Raw genomic sequence first — 14,774 nt, forward strand, 5'->3', positions numbered from 1 at the left:
TTAGGTGCAATGGAAAAAAAAGAACTAAAATTAATTTATTTCAACTATATGAAAGGCTATTGAACCAAACTTGGACCTATTCCTACCAGCATTTGGCATTCTGAAAATCATAAAAAAATATGGCATTTAAGAAGGCAAAGAAACATTCCTACTCTCCCCTTGTGAGACAAAGATCCAGGAGTATTAATGGCATATCTGGCTGTGCCTGTCATAACAGTGATCATATGCAGACCTCACCTTATCCCACAATCATGTTATGAGATAACAAGCCAAACTGCCCTTCCACACTAGCAGGTTCCGAGATAGGCAAATTGGAAGAATAATGCTTCTTCGAGATCCCCTTCCAGCTGCCTTTCAGAACACTTTCTCGTTTCTTATTCCCTTTCTTTGTTCTGTATTTTGAGGCCTGGAATCATTCCCTGATGCTTGTTTTCATGCTGATTGTATCAAATCAGGCTCATTTTTGGCTTTTACATTCTCTGCAAAGTAATTATAATTGGATTAGATGTTACTCTGACACACTTAAAAGCATTTCTATTTATGTACTTAAGCTTTTTTCATTCAACTCTATTCCAAGATATGGGAGGAGTGAATCAAAAGCACCAATGATTACAAAATACTCACCAAATATGACATTTATAATGGAGCTAAAATGCACTTCAAAGGCAATCATATTTTCTGAGTGACCCTTCAAAGAGAGAAACAGCCAACTCATTCTATATTAGGGTAGAACACATGTCGATGACAGTTTTTTAAAGTCCAGTCCCCCTTTGATAGTTCTGACTACACTTAAATATGATGTTCGAAGATCTTTCCTTCATGAAACAAATCTGAAAAATGAGATGACCAGACAATTAATTATCTATGGTAATTGCTTAGTACCATTGAACATATTGGTATAAAATGTTTAAATTTCTCAGTACATCCCAGTGTAATTAACTTTGTTATCATAAAATTAAATATCAACAAGGAGGTAATGATGGCACCATAACTAAAGTTTCATGACTCAAAGTGATAATCTATAAACAGTACCATGAGCATATCAATACTAAGGTGGCTATGAAGTCAAACAGTTGACAATTTAAGTGAAATACCAACTAAATACTCTTCTTTCAGGCTCTTTCCCAGCAAACAATAACAGTTAAAATTCTCAGGAGTTGCACCGGGTAAGGTCTTCCATTTTCCTTCAAACGTTTCGACAAGCAACTCACCCATTGTCTTCAGGGATTCAGAAATCACACGATTTGGGAATCCAACCTTGGATTCCTGAATCCCCAAAGACGATGGGTGAGTTGCTTGTGGAAACGTTGGGAGGAGATATGGAGAGCCTTACTTGGTGCAAATCCCAAGAAATCTTCATCCCGACCCCTGAACTCATTGGGTGCACCAGGTTCTAACAATTGGACTTCACTGATTCTTCAGAAACACAATGCAATTCTATAGAGAAGTTTCAGGCTCCTTTACTCCAACAGTGTTTGATGAATCTTTAAGTGCAACCTTCCCTTCTTAGGAGGCACTCATGCAACAGAAAACAGAATAGATAAGCTTTACACTTATATGTGCACATGCTAAAGCACTCAAAAGAGCAAATTATTAAGTGCAAATATTTACCTGGTGATGGTGGTTTCAGTATGCTATCATCATCAGTCTCCATTAATGAAGAATTACTTATATTTGGATACTTTCAATTCTTTTTTGTCCTTTTCCTTTCCCAGTCTTTTTAAATTTCAGCAATAAAAAAATGCCTCCACATCTGAATCTTCACAAGTAGCCATCTCTATTCAATAGCAATGGCTGCCACAACAGTCTCTGGAAGATAATAATATTACAATGTCACCATTTGCCACACATGTCAAAGCATGCACTCAATGTCAAATTTAACTAAAATAAAAAAATTAATACTTGGCTTAGCAAACTAGTAACATGTACATTGTACATCCAAGTCAGTGCTCTCACACATACCATGAAACAACCCCTATGAATACATTTAAACAGCACCCTGCTCTTGCAAGTCGAAAATGTTAATCCTAATTTTTAACTAAACCAATATTCACAAATATTGTCCCTAACTTACCAAATGGTGCATGCAGAACTTCACGCCCAAGATATCCCATTCCTCACTGAGTTGAGAGCCATTTTATGACCTGTGACACTGAAGACCAGTTATAGCTCTCATTGGGGTAATATTCAACAACCTTATCTGCCTCCAATTTCACCCATGACTATGTAACAGCCTGCACTGTGAGGCCAGTACATTTTTCATGTGGAAGAACTATTACCACAAGCCAAGGCATCCTGAAAAAAGTGGGAAAAAAACATGACTATGAGGAGTCACTCTTTAGTTACTAAAACACATGAGATCATAAAATTCCATTGAAAGCAAAGTTAATTATTGTAAATAATGGCTAGTTAAGAATGATGCACTAAATGATTGTATACTCCAGTAACTGAGGAAAAATCTCACAGCAATTCCACTAAATTTTGTTCCTAAACTCGAAATTTCAAGGGTGTTGGACAGGGGGTGACTTCTCACCAACTTGCAGTAAATACTGCACTCCACGGAAAGAAAACTGAAGTGTTCCATTGTGAACCAACAAACGCGCAGTAAGAGCACTCACCAGACATCCATCAATCCATTCAACAGAAACACAACAGAACTAATGCAATGGTAATGAAAACATAAGTGTACTGTTAACGAATTTCACAATGAACGACAGTACACTGTGTCTAGACTTACCTTTCATAGACCTAGAGTCATGGTGGAATACCCTCGAAGAGGCTTCTAACTTGCACTGCCCTTCCCAAAGTCAAAAAAACTTCTTATAACCACCGAACACTGATTCTCACTATGATCACGATTTAACAGGAGTTGAAATCACTCGCGAAAACTTACGCTAGCGAAAATTACAAACGAAAATTCACGTCAGTGAAAATTGCGAATACAATACGGCTAAAGTACGACGGGTGGATATGATGATCGGATATGAAGATGAAATTAAATGAAAAGTGAAAATGGAGAAGCTGAAACCACGTTAAGTTTGATGGATGAAGTTATTGAACAATTTATGTGAAAATGAAAGTTATTGAAAAAAGCTATTTAAAGGTTTAGTGAACCATAACCGTCCTTCGACTACTCAAAAAGAAGAAAAGCATCGCGACGAACTTAAAGCACGAATTCACAACATCAACAAATTTACTAATTGTAAGATGCCATGATGGTGTTCACGGTGGCGGCGGATAACGGATTCTTCCATTCTTCCCGAAGTGCATTTCGGCGTTGCGCGCATGATGGTCTCGGATGGCCTCGGTCGTGAGCAGACGATATGATTGAGTCTTAAATTTCACATAAAGGAAGGAATCGTAATGGTACAACATCGAATTATCAATCGTATTTAAGTAATATCACTTCGATGATAACGAATATCCAGAGACCCATCAACCTTGAGAGACATTTATATTATAATATCTCAATCTTTTTCCATCGCCACCGAGTCACTTGGAGACATATTAATTAATAAACCCACAAAATCGTCGAATAAATACCACTTATCCCATAAAACACATTATGCAAAGTTAATTGCGTAAGTCGTTTAACATTTTATTTACAGCAGATCGTTAATTAGAGCGAATGAATTCACATAAAATAGGATATGAAGCAGCCGTCCAAACTGAGCAACTTCACGGCAACGCGTTGCCGTCATGTTGCTATCATCCACGGCGCAACGCCAAAGAAGAAACTGTTGCCGCTTCGTTGCCTTGGACGTTTACATAAACGTCGGAGAGTGTGCTAGCTGGGAAAGTATATACATTGTAATCTTCATTTTCAAAGGTAGATGCGTAAATTGTGAAAATTGATAACATTAAAACTCTTTATGACTTTCATTGCAATTTAGGCATTCGTAAAAAATGCACTGAAGCACAAATCAATACCTAAATGATAATGATCGGAGAGAGTTAAATTGATGGCTATGTTTTGAACAGCTTATTAATTATTATAATTCTTCGACGTATTTCCAATGGTTATACATTTTCAAGAAAAAGATCTTCGTATACGATTTAATTGAGATTGAGACTGATACTTTAATGCCATAACTAACTGCTAACAAAGTGGATTCTTCTGCGAGAACCCTGATATTTCCACTTAATCGGTCTGAATGGATTGTATTTTTACTATGGCCGCGAAAGCAAAGATCATGCTAAATTGTAATTAAACTGTGAACATAGTAATTAATAATCTTAAATACTTATTGGACAGAAATTAGCGGTTCATTAATCGTATTAGTACATACGAAAGATTACATGCACAACCTCGGTGATTTACTAACGAATAGAAAAAATGTTCCATTTACTTACAGGGTCAGCTCAGCAGATATGTGTTGATGCTGACAAGGATATATTCTTATATCTCTCTTCGTGCCGCTAGGATCCACTTTACCCGGTAATTCAGTACACAGAAACAGACAGGAACTTAAAACGGCGTCGATTTAAAAAGTCCCTGAAATAGTATTCTACCAATTCCTTTTTGCCAGTCTTCATTGCGAAACACGGATTATTTTCTTCTTCCATTGCGTACTTCAACGTAAATTTGCTTGTAAAATAAGATTCTACAGCATAGCTTAATTCGCAAAGTCACAAAATACAGTAGCTGCGAATGTTTCAGCGCGACGGCTGTTGGGACATGGTATGCAAGATGGCCGCCGGTCGCTTTGGCCTTTGGCGCAAGTTTCAAAATACGATATTTAATCCTTTATATTAAAAAATAATAATTACATAATATAATGGTATCGCGACACAGTGGTAAAATTGTGATGACATTTGTGTCCCCAAAAATAGTGATTGATGTGTGTATATTGAGTACAATTCTGGTGCATGAATAGACTGGTAACTTAGTGGTACAATCTGTGTAACATCTGATGCATCACATTGAGTACGGCTGTGGTATCAATGATGTACAGGATGCACAGACTGTGCGATTTGTGTAACTTTGTGAGTAGAAAAATGTAGTAAATGTGTAATTTTACATAATGTCCCTGTAAACACAAATAGCTGCAGCAGCGCTGCACAGGGGTTTCACAGCTGCAAGTTCGTTTCCGTTTCAATGAAGCGCGGTAACAGCGCTTGTGCAGCGCTCTTTCGCAGCACGCTGGCGAAACATGCTATTGCAGCGCATCAACAGCGCATGCGCAAAGCATGTCTGCAGCACGCTGCTGGAACGCTGCAAATGCGAGTTTGTGCAGCGATCCTCCGCTACGCGATACGCGATTGTTTACCAGGGTGCTTGGGAAGTTTGCTGAGGCTATGGCGGCCAACGTTGTGGAAATGTTGATCGTCCTTGGGGATTGTTATTAGGTAAGAATTTATCATCTTCTTTTAAAATGTATAATTTTAGTTACTTTAAATTCAATTCTCCTTGAAATTAGGTAGAATTGGCATTCTTTCATGGTGAATATAAACACATTTTAAGAGTGAGTGTTTTTGTTTACATACGTGGTCGTAGTTATGTTTGGAACCATTGGAAATAAGCTCTAAAATAATGATAATATAGGTTTCCATTAATAGTGAAATAGGAAATTTGTAACGTATGTCACAGGAAATGTATGTCTATTGATCTCCCATTGATTGCGTCTTTTGTATCAGTAGATGCTTTATGTGTGTTCTTTGGTATTTCCTCAGATGCTGATAAGAAGCCTACGCTGGTTCATGTTGGTTTTGGTAAAATAAATAAAAAGATAGGAGAGTGGTACCAGCAATTGCACCAGGATAAGGAGATCCGTTTTTGACAGCGATTGTGTATACTGTTGCATTATTATGAATATATGCTTTTATTTTTCATTGAATTGCTCTTGCTTCATCTGATGTGTCTAGCATAATTACTTTAAACGACCACTGTTTATTCTCAAATTTTCAGTTTTGTATTTCGAAGAAAGAGCATAAAAACTTCCACTGCTATTATATGCCATGCAATTCTGCCCTTGGGTACTGTCATTTTGTTCTGTAACTAGGAATTGTGGTGCATTCTCATTCTATATTGAGTACTATGTTTGTTGCCTTTGCTTTTAATGATTTTTCGTTGCCTTGCTTCTGCTGATATATCATGCATTAATTACTTAACATGAATTTTGTTTATTCTCTAATTTTCAAATTTATATTCTGAGGAGAGGGCAGAGAAACTTCCACTGCCATTAATTGCTATTTAAATCTGGCCTTGCATACTGTCTCTTTGTTCTGTAACTTTTTGGGATGCAAATTAAAAGATGCTCTGAAAATAAATTTTTTTAAGCATATTTTGAATTTTTGCGATTTTTTTCTTCTACCATAAACTCATGCTGCTGTAAGGATAATGCTATATAGCGAATGGTGAGTAAGTATCTGTGTTTAAGGTATACTTAGTTATTCTGAGGATTGTTTTACGCTTTGTATGGAGTGGTTACCAGTTCTTAATTTTGCATTCTTTTTTTGATTCGAGATTTGAGAATTAATGCTGTTTTGGCTGATTGAAGTACTGATGGTAAGCCTAGAGTGAAAGTCTAAGGAAATTTTACTTTCTAGGTTAAGATCGTCATAGAATTCTACCCTGTGTGCCAAACTTCTTGTCAAGGTAATTTCGTTTTGGTTTACTACCCTGTGGCCATAGTTATGCAGGTTATTCCGGACCTTTTCATTGATGGTAAGCTTTCAGTGTAAATCCCCAAAAGCAATTCCATCATTCATGTGCAGGTCTGAATTATCATCGCTGCTATGCTCTTAGATATGTCTACTTGTCCGGGCACTAGTCAGCCTGGCAGAATGAAGAAATAGCTATTGGGCATAAGCTATGAGGGAGTACTGAAATAAATTATTAGGTCTTGATTGAACTGCGTAATTCAATCAAGACCTAATAATTTATTTCAGTACTCTTTCATAGCGTATGCCCAATAGCTATTTCTTCATTCACCATCCAGGCTGACTAGTGCCCGGACAAGTAGACATATCTACGAGCATAGCAGCGATGATAATTCAGACCTGCACATGAATGATGGAATTGCTTTTGGGGATAGGCCACCGGGTAGTAATTGGCAAGGATAAGCTTGATTCAGTACGCAATATAAGCGAAATTCGGGCGCCGCAGCACCGCTGGTGTAGCGTTGTTAATACATTTCTACAGCGCTGCAAGACGGTTGTTGCAGCGCTCGTGATGCTCCTCCGTTACGCTGCCGCAGCTGTTCTGCAGCGCTACAGTGGCGCCCTAGCAGCGCGTGTGGCATTCAAAAAACGGAAATTTGAAGGTTGCTGTCGCGCGTAAGCAGCGCGTGGGCACCGTCTGCAGCGCTACGGTGTAGCGCTGCTACAGCGCTTCAGCAGCTATTTATGTTTACAGGGGTACCATTTTTTTACACATATTTGTTACACAGATTTTTTGCCAGGGAGGTGCTGTGAAACAGCATATTTTGGCTCCTCTGGTACATTTAATTAATGCCTCCTTTGCCTCGGGGACTTTCCCTGACCAATTAAAAACAGCAAAAATTGTTCCTATTTTTAAGGGTGGCAATATTACAGACCGATTTCAGTTCTTTCCATCTTTTCTAAGGTCTTTGAAGGTGTTATGTCCCTTAGAATTTCTTCTTTTTTGGAAAGATTCCATGTTATCAGCAGTTCTCAATTTGGTTTCCTTAAAGGTAAGAGTACTGAGTATGCCATATATAGTTTCATAGATAAAATACTACAAGCATTAGATAATCAGGCTGATGTCCTAGGGATATTCTATGATTTAAGGAAGGCCTTCGATAGTGTTGATCATGACATTCTACTCAACAAATTAAATAAGTATGGTACATCTGGAAAAGCAAATCATTGGATAGAATCTTACATAACAAAGCGTACGCAATTGGTAAACTTAAATGTTTCCTCTGGCAAGCTCTTAATTTCAAAAGGTGTCCCACAAGGGTCTACCTTAGGTCCATTACTTTTCCTTTTGTACATTAATGACCTTCCCTCATACTTCAACTCTGGTGACCTCATCATGTATGCAGATGATACCAATCACCTCTTAAAGTTCAATCATGAATCATATACTGGAGTTCAGCATGCCATCAACTCAATGACTAGGTGGTGTGAAATTAATAACGTTCTTCTGAACGAGAAAAAATCTATGTCCATACAATTTCACCCTCACCAAAAAAAATACAGCCAAGCCCATTGCTTAAACTAAATGGTAAAATACTATCTGGATCTACATCCACTAAATTTTTAGGAGTGTTGGTGGATGGTTGCTTGCAATAGGATCTGCATATAGACATCATTTGTTCCAAGTTAAATTCAGGGTGCTACCAGTGCTACCTGCTAAGACGACTTGTTCCTATCTCCAGTATGGAGACAGCTTTATCAATCTATTATGCTTATATCTATTAGAAATTCACTCCAAATTTAGGATATCGGTTGCGAGGAAAAAGAAATAAACCACTCCATTTTCCAATCGTTTCCGGTTGCATATCCAAGAAACAAAAACGAAACTTTATTCGTCACAAAAGGAAACAAAACATAATCATAACTCGTACACAATAATGACACTGCATTAGCATGAATCCAAAAGAAATTGAGATCGCATATCCAACAATATCTATAGCAGGCTCAAATATAGCATTGCTGTATGGGGTCACTCACAACACACCCTGAGATTGTTTCGATTACAGAAATGGGCCGTGAGGATATTGGCAGGTGTTGGAAAATGCAGTAGCTGCGGAATCCTTTTTAAGGAGCTGAACCAGCTGAACCTCATGACCTTCACTTGCATTTATATCTACTCCTCAATTTTATATGTAAAAGAAAAGCACATGTCTCAAGCTGCTAGTAAACAACGACATTCACAATCACAACACAAGATATAATAAAGACTTTAGAGTGATCCCTCATAACCTCTCTCTATATGCCAAAAGCCCAGTGTATGCTGGTGTGTTGTTTTTTAATTCTCTACCAAAAGAGATTAAGGAAACTAAATCTTTACTGCAATTTAAAAAACTGCTAAAAGGGTTTTTGATTGATGGAGCCTTTTACACTATGAATGAGTATTTCAATCGATAGAGTTTTGGATTGTGTGTGTATAATGTGAATTTGTACTTGTAAAATAATTGGTTTTTTAAAATCTTTTTATAGTGAGTTTGTACTGATTGATATTTGCTTAAAATGAATTATTTTACTTCTCCATTCTTCTGTATATGACCTTGATTGTGTGTACACATCGTGAGTTTGTAGTATTTTGTATTCTTGACTTGCCCTATATCCAATTTCTTGGATCAACAGGGCTAATAAAAAATTATTATTATTATTATTATTATTTTGAAACTTGCGCCACAACGACCGGCGGCCATCTTGCATACCAGTGACCCAAGAGCCATTGCAAATGAATTGTTTACATTCGTAGTTACTGTATTCTGAGACCGTTTTGTGACTTTGCGAATTTAGTTGTGCTGTAGAATCCTCTTTTACAAGCAAATTTACGTTGAAGTACGCAATGGAAGAGGAAAATAATCCGTGTTTCCCAGTGAAGACTGGCAAAAAGGCAGCAACACATCTCCGCTGAGCTGACCATGTAAATGTAAGTAAATGGAACATTTTTTCTATTCGTTAGTAAATCACCAAACATTTGTATGTATTGATGCGATTAATGGACCGCTAATTTCATTCCAATAAGTATTTGAGATTATTAATTACTATGTTCACGGTGTAATTACAATTTAGCATGATCTTTCCTTTCTCAGCCATAGTAAAAATACAATCCATTAAGACCGATTAACAAAGTTGAAATATCAGGGTTCTCGCAGAAGAATCCACTTTGTTAGCAGTCCATTATGGCATCCAGTTCGTTATGGCATTAAAGTATCAGTCTCAATCTCAATTAACTCGTATACGAAGGGTATTTTCTTGAAAAATGAATAAACATCGGGAAGATATTATGTCGAAGAATTATAGTAATTAATAAGCTGTTCAAAATATTGCCATCGCAATTTAAATCTCTCCGATCATTACCATTTAGGTATTGATTTGTACTTCAGTACATTTTTCACAAATGCCTAAATTGCAATGAAAGTCTTAAAGCGAGTTAAGTATATTGTTATCAATTGCTATAGAATGTTACTAATATTGAATGTCAATTCAATGCTATTGACATGTCAACTATTTATGTTAGGGGTTCCACTTACCCCGTTGTTCCTTACGCAGTTAATGGGTATATATAATAATATTTATAAAAAAATAACCTGTTTGTTGAGCACAGAATAGATACTTGTTAGGAAGTTGAACCTAGCATTTTGTTCGCCACGTTGATGCATGCACATAAATATGAATGCGATAGAGTGGGAGTGCATTAATATGCTTGCAAGATGCCATGTGTAAATGTAATAAATAGGTAGATTTCCTGCTGGATAGGTGCATAGCAAATGATATAACCTTGTTTTTATTACTAATATTCTATATTTATTTGCAGGGACAATGGAGAGAGCCTGGAGTCAGGATGACAACCTGAAAAGGGAGATATCAACTAGACTAAAGCAAGTTATCAGAAAGGCATTTGCCACCAAAAGTTGTGACATGGTTAAATACCAAAGGAAGAAGCTACTGAAAAGTAGCAAATAATACTTTACATGTCTATCCAGACTGATGATGGATGCAAATGCTACCAGCTAAGATATTGATTGTTCATTCCCTGTCAGCCTATGTACTACTCGCATACCATTCACATCAATCCAAATTCAAATCGACCCCAAACACCACGAAATTTGAAAGAATTTGAACACAATTGTAATGTTGGTTTGTATGAGACATTTAAACCAATTCGGTCCAAATTTTGATATTTTGTTAATAGTTTACTTGCTCTTTCATTTGCTTGAAGTATATACTACCAACTATGGTTTACTGTGTGCAAAAATAAAAGCATTCAAAATTAAATTAAATACTTTACAGAATTGGAGATACTTCTTTAGGGCTTGAAATGTTCCAAACATAGTGGCACTTTGCACACATCATACTACCATGTGGATTCTCTTCTTATCTTTTTCTCCGAGCACACTACACATTTTGCCATCCTTTTACCTTTACTTTTTTGGTATCTGTACACTCCAAGGAATGCCTGGTATTCATTATTGTAACATCCTTCTTGTCCTTCCATTTGCAGTAATAATATTACTGCAATATGATATAGCTTCACCTTTTTGGAGTTTTAATTCGTCTATATCCTTAGGCATATTTTTGCATTTAGTTCACTAAGTACAGTACATTAGTTCCTAAGGTGTGTAACTTGTGAAACAAATCTGGCGAATTATATCAATTATCAACATACAATTAATATCCTTTGTTTAGAAGATTATATGCGGCCATCAAATCCAATACTACCTTCGTATTAACAGGAATATTGTTTACTTTATCTTTTCCAACATACATTTTAAAGTTATGTGTATAACCATAGCTGGAATTGCATAATTTGTACAGTTTTACCCCAAATCTTGCCCTCTTTAACCTTATGTATTGTTAAAGAGTAGCAAGCCTGTCAACCAATTTATATTATATAATGTAAAAATGTTTAATTTAGCATTAAATTCATATCAATGGAACAATTATTTTTATTCATTCCGTTTTATTAGGGAATTACAGTCCCTATAGGGAATAGTTGTCCCTATAGGAAATAGTCCCTATAGGGAATAGCTATCCATATAGGGAATAGGTGTCCCTATAGGGAATGGGTGTCCCTATAGGGAATGGTAGTCCCCATTGCCAATTCCCTATAAGGAATTTTAATGGGTATTTTCAATGGGGAATTTTTAACAGGGATTGCGTTATATTTCCTTGCCTGAGTCGATAGTGTTTGGATCCACGCTAATATGACAGAAATTTTCAAATAGATTATGGATGGTTTTTCAAGTTGGACGTTCCATAGTTAATCTTTGGAGTAAATGAAAATAGTAGTAATAAGAATTGGCTACTACTTATTCCTGACGGTCTATTCGATTAATCCTTGAGTTTTTATTGACGCTCTCCGCAAAATTAAGGCACGTATGAATGCTTAGAAGGAAGGTATCAATAAGGTCATCTTTCTTACGGCAAACGTCTTACAGCTTACGTCAGTGGAAATAGACGTTTCCCTTACATGATAACATTAAAAACACTATTATCCGTCTGATATAACCATCGTTGTACTACAAAACATCGCCTTTTATGTAATACTAGCCAAATCCAAAACATATTGCATAATATGGAAGGAATAGAAATTTTGTCTCATTCAGGAGTGGCGATAATTTTTTGGTATTATCCTTCAATTTAATGTTATTTTTTACATTACAGATTATTCATTATTCAGCTTGTGCATTGAATAAGTGCATACATAAAATAACAAAAGACTTTTCCTTTTATATTGCAGCAAAGGTATTTTATTTTGCGCTAAAAAAATTTCTTAAGGGTGTTCTATCCTAATTCAAAAATCCAAATTCAACCGCCGCCGGATTTTAGTTGCGAAGTCGGCCGCAACGGCCAGTGGAATGGGAAACCTCCTTGGGCGGAGGGGAGTACGTAGTCGCTGACCGAAGGAAAAAAAAAGGAAAAGACGAGGGGTCGAGCTTCGCTCCGACCGAAAAAAACACCCGGCGCTGTATCAAATTTCACTGCGGAGGTGCGATATTGAGAGTGGTCGGGATTCGGAGGTTGATTTTTGCTCTCTGGTGGCATTAGTCCCATCTCAGCCACTCGGTTGACGTTTCTTGGAAGAATCCAAATACGCACGCTCTCGACGAGGCTGGTAAGTACGGCCGGCTTCTATGAAGAAAGGCGATTACTTGCATTGTTCTCTCCTTATTCGACTCCCCCTCGAACGGGAGAGCTGGTCAACGTTCTCATCTCAAAATTGTTAAGTGGTCATCAAAGCATCGTAAAACTCAATTACGCTAACCGAAATGCGCGTACTTCGTGAAACTTTTTTTTAACGTACAACTTTACATTTTTACGTTATTCCTCGGTATGAATGAAATAGTAACCACCCACGTACATTTGAAAACGTGTATTCAATACAGTTACTTTCCGAAACATGTTTATTCAGTAATCATAGCGCTACAGGGAGAACACTAATGAGAAATATGACAAATAATGAATGAACAAAAACTGATTTTCAATCATCTTTAATATTTATTGATTTATATGGTAAGAACATCATAAATTGCATATTGCATCAGACATCACATACAGCTTTAATAAAGCCAATAACCCTGAATATATCGCATCGGGTAATATAGACTTTTTCTTGGATGTTTTTTTAACAAAATGATGCCGTTCGAACTAGAGTTTTTCTGGTCTCTAATTTCTTGTAATTCTGACTGAAGTAACGTTTAATATTCAAAGTGTTCCCTAGTTTTGCTGCAACCGACGTTTTGACCCGATGCGACCGAAAGTGCTACAATTTATTCTCGCTACCGATCCATCGTGGAGACGATTAAAATTCATTCGCTCGAATTTGGCTTGATGAAATCGCCGATGACTCATCTTCCTGGAATACACCCCTGTGCAAAGTGTGTATAATGAATCATCAGCATTTCGCCTCTTTTTGCGCAGAATTATTAGATATAATTGTGAAAATCACAAATCTCTACTTTAACTCTGTTTCTGGAAATTATGCAAGAGATCGTGATACAAGCAGTTCAGTGAAGATGAATAACTGGCTCTTATTAGTCTCCTTTTTCTCTCAGGTGCGTATAAAATTTCCCATGTTGATATTAGGGAGATTTGGAGCAAAGAAGTCTATCAAATTTTTTCCCGTACACTGAACTATCGAATTTTTTTTCTAACGGTGTATTAGTTTTTATGACCTCAGCACTAGACTAGAAAGTAAGAAAAGTGACTAGTAAGCTGCAATTACTGAGGTCATTAATAAAATATCCAACAAATTTGAATTTGCAAATACACCATCAGAGTGCATCACGATCCTTGAGCAACTTATACCATTTCGAGGCCGATGTCCTTGAACGCAGTATCAATCAAAAAGCCAAAGAAATATGTTATTGAAGTCATTGCTGTGGTGGATGCTAGGAAATTTTACCTAAAAATTGAAATTTTTATGGGCAGGTAGCCAGATGCCCTTTCAAAGAATCCAATTCACCTCATGAAATTGTCAAACGCTTAGCAGAGCACATTGACTGCAGAGGAAGAAATCCTTTCTCCTTAATCATGGAATTCCGCAAAGTATCAGCCTCTAAAATCAATTATGTATATTGAAGTTGTCATCATCTTCCCTCGGTATAACTCTAGCGATCGCAGAGTCAACTCTTTCGGTGTTCTGGACAAGGATCCTTTTTTTCCAAGTAATTTAAATAGTGCAAAACAGTAAAAAATGTTTTACTCCGACTTTTTCCAGGTGAATGTCAGTATGTGGGCTTGAGTTGTGAATATTACCGTGATTTAATATGTAATTAAATTACACGTGTGTAAAATCATCGTCATCGCTTCTGCTATGTTTGCGGTGAATTGACTAAAACATCGCAACAATAATCTCTTTCTTTAATTCTTTAAACTGCTTATAAATTTTTCTCTGGCTGCCAAATTGGCGGTCAGGGCTAGGATTAAGCTCCAAGTGTTTGCTGCACCACTTGTTACAGTAATTTGACCAAATACTTGGAGAAACTAATGTAACATATGGTACGAAGTTGCGCCTATATGGATGCCAATCTCTTACAAAAGGGCATAAAAATCTTTTCCAGTAGGACAAGAGCGCCAACACTGAAATTAATTTCTACGTAAGATGAAGGCTTGGTTTTTTTACTGTA

At 36.8% G+C, this 14,774-nt stretch overlaps 1 long non-coding RNA gene across 4 annotated transcripts; it reads right to left on the reverse strand.

Moving 5' to 3' along the window:
• Positions 1-411: 411 nt before the first annotated feature.
• On the reverse strand, positions 412-3,478 carry LOC124158042. Of its 4 annotated transcripts, none has more exons than XR_006864690.1 (6): positions 2,738-3,478; positions 2,075-2,295; positions 1,612-1,809; positions 1,367-1,505; positions 625-830; positions 412-479 (listed from the first exon to the last, which is right to left on the reverse strand). It is a non-coding gene; the product is annotated as an uncharacterized LOC124158042 (long non-coding RNA). The 4 variants fall into 4 exon arrangements; XR_006864691.1 differs by having other exon boundaries at positions 1,367-1,516; XR_006864692.1 differs by lacking the exon at positions 1,367-1,505.
• Between the last annotated feature and the right edge of the window lie 11,296 nt (positions 3,479-14,774).

Source organism: Ischnura elegans, chromosome 4, assembly GCF_921293095.1.
Source record: "Ischnura elegans chromosome 4, ioIscEleg1.1, whole genome shotgun sequence".
NCBI lineage: Eukaryota > Metazoa > Arthropoda > Insecta > Odonata > Coenagrionidae > Ischnura > Ischnura elegans.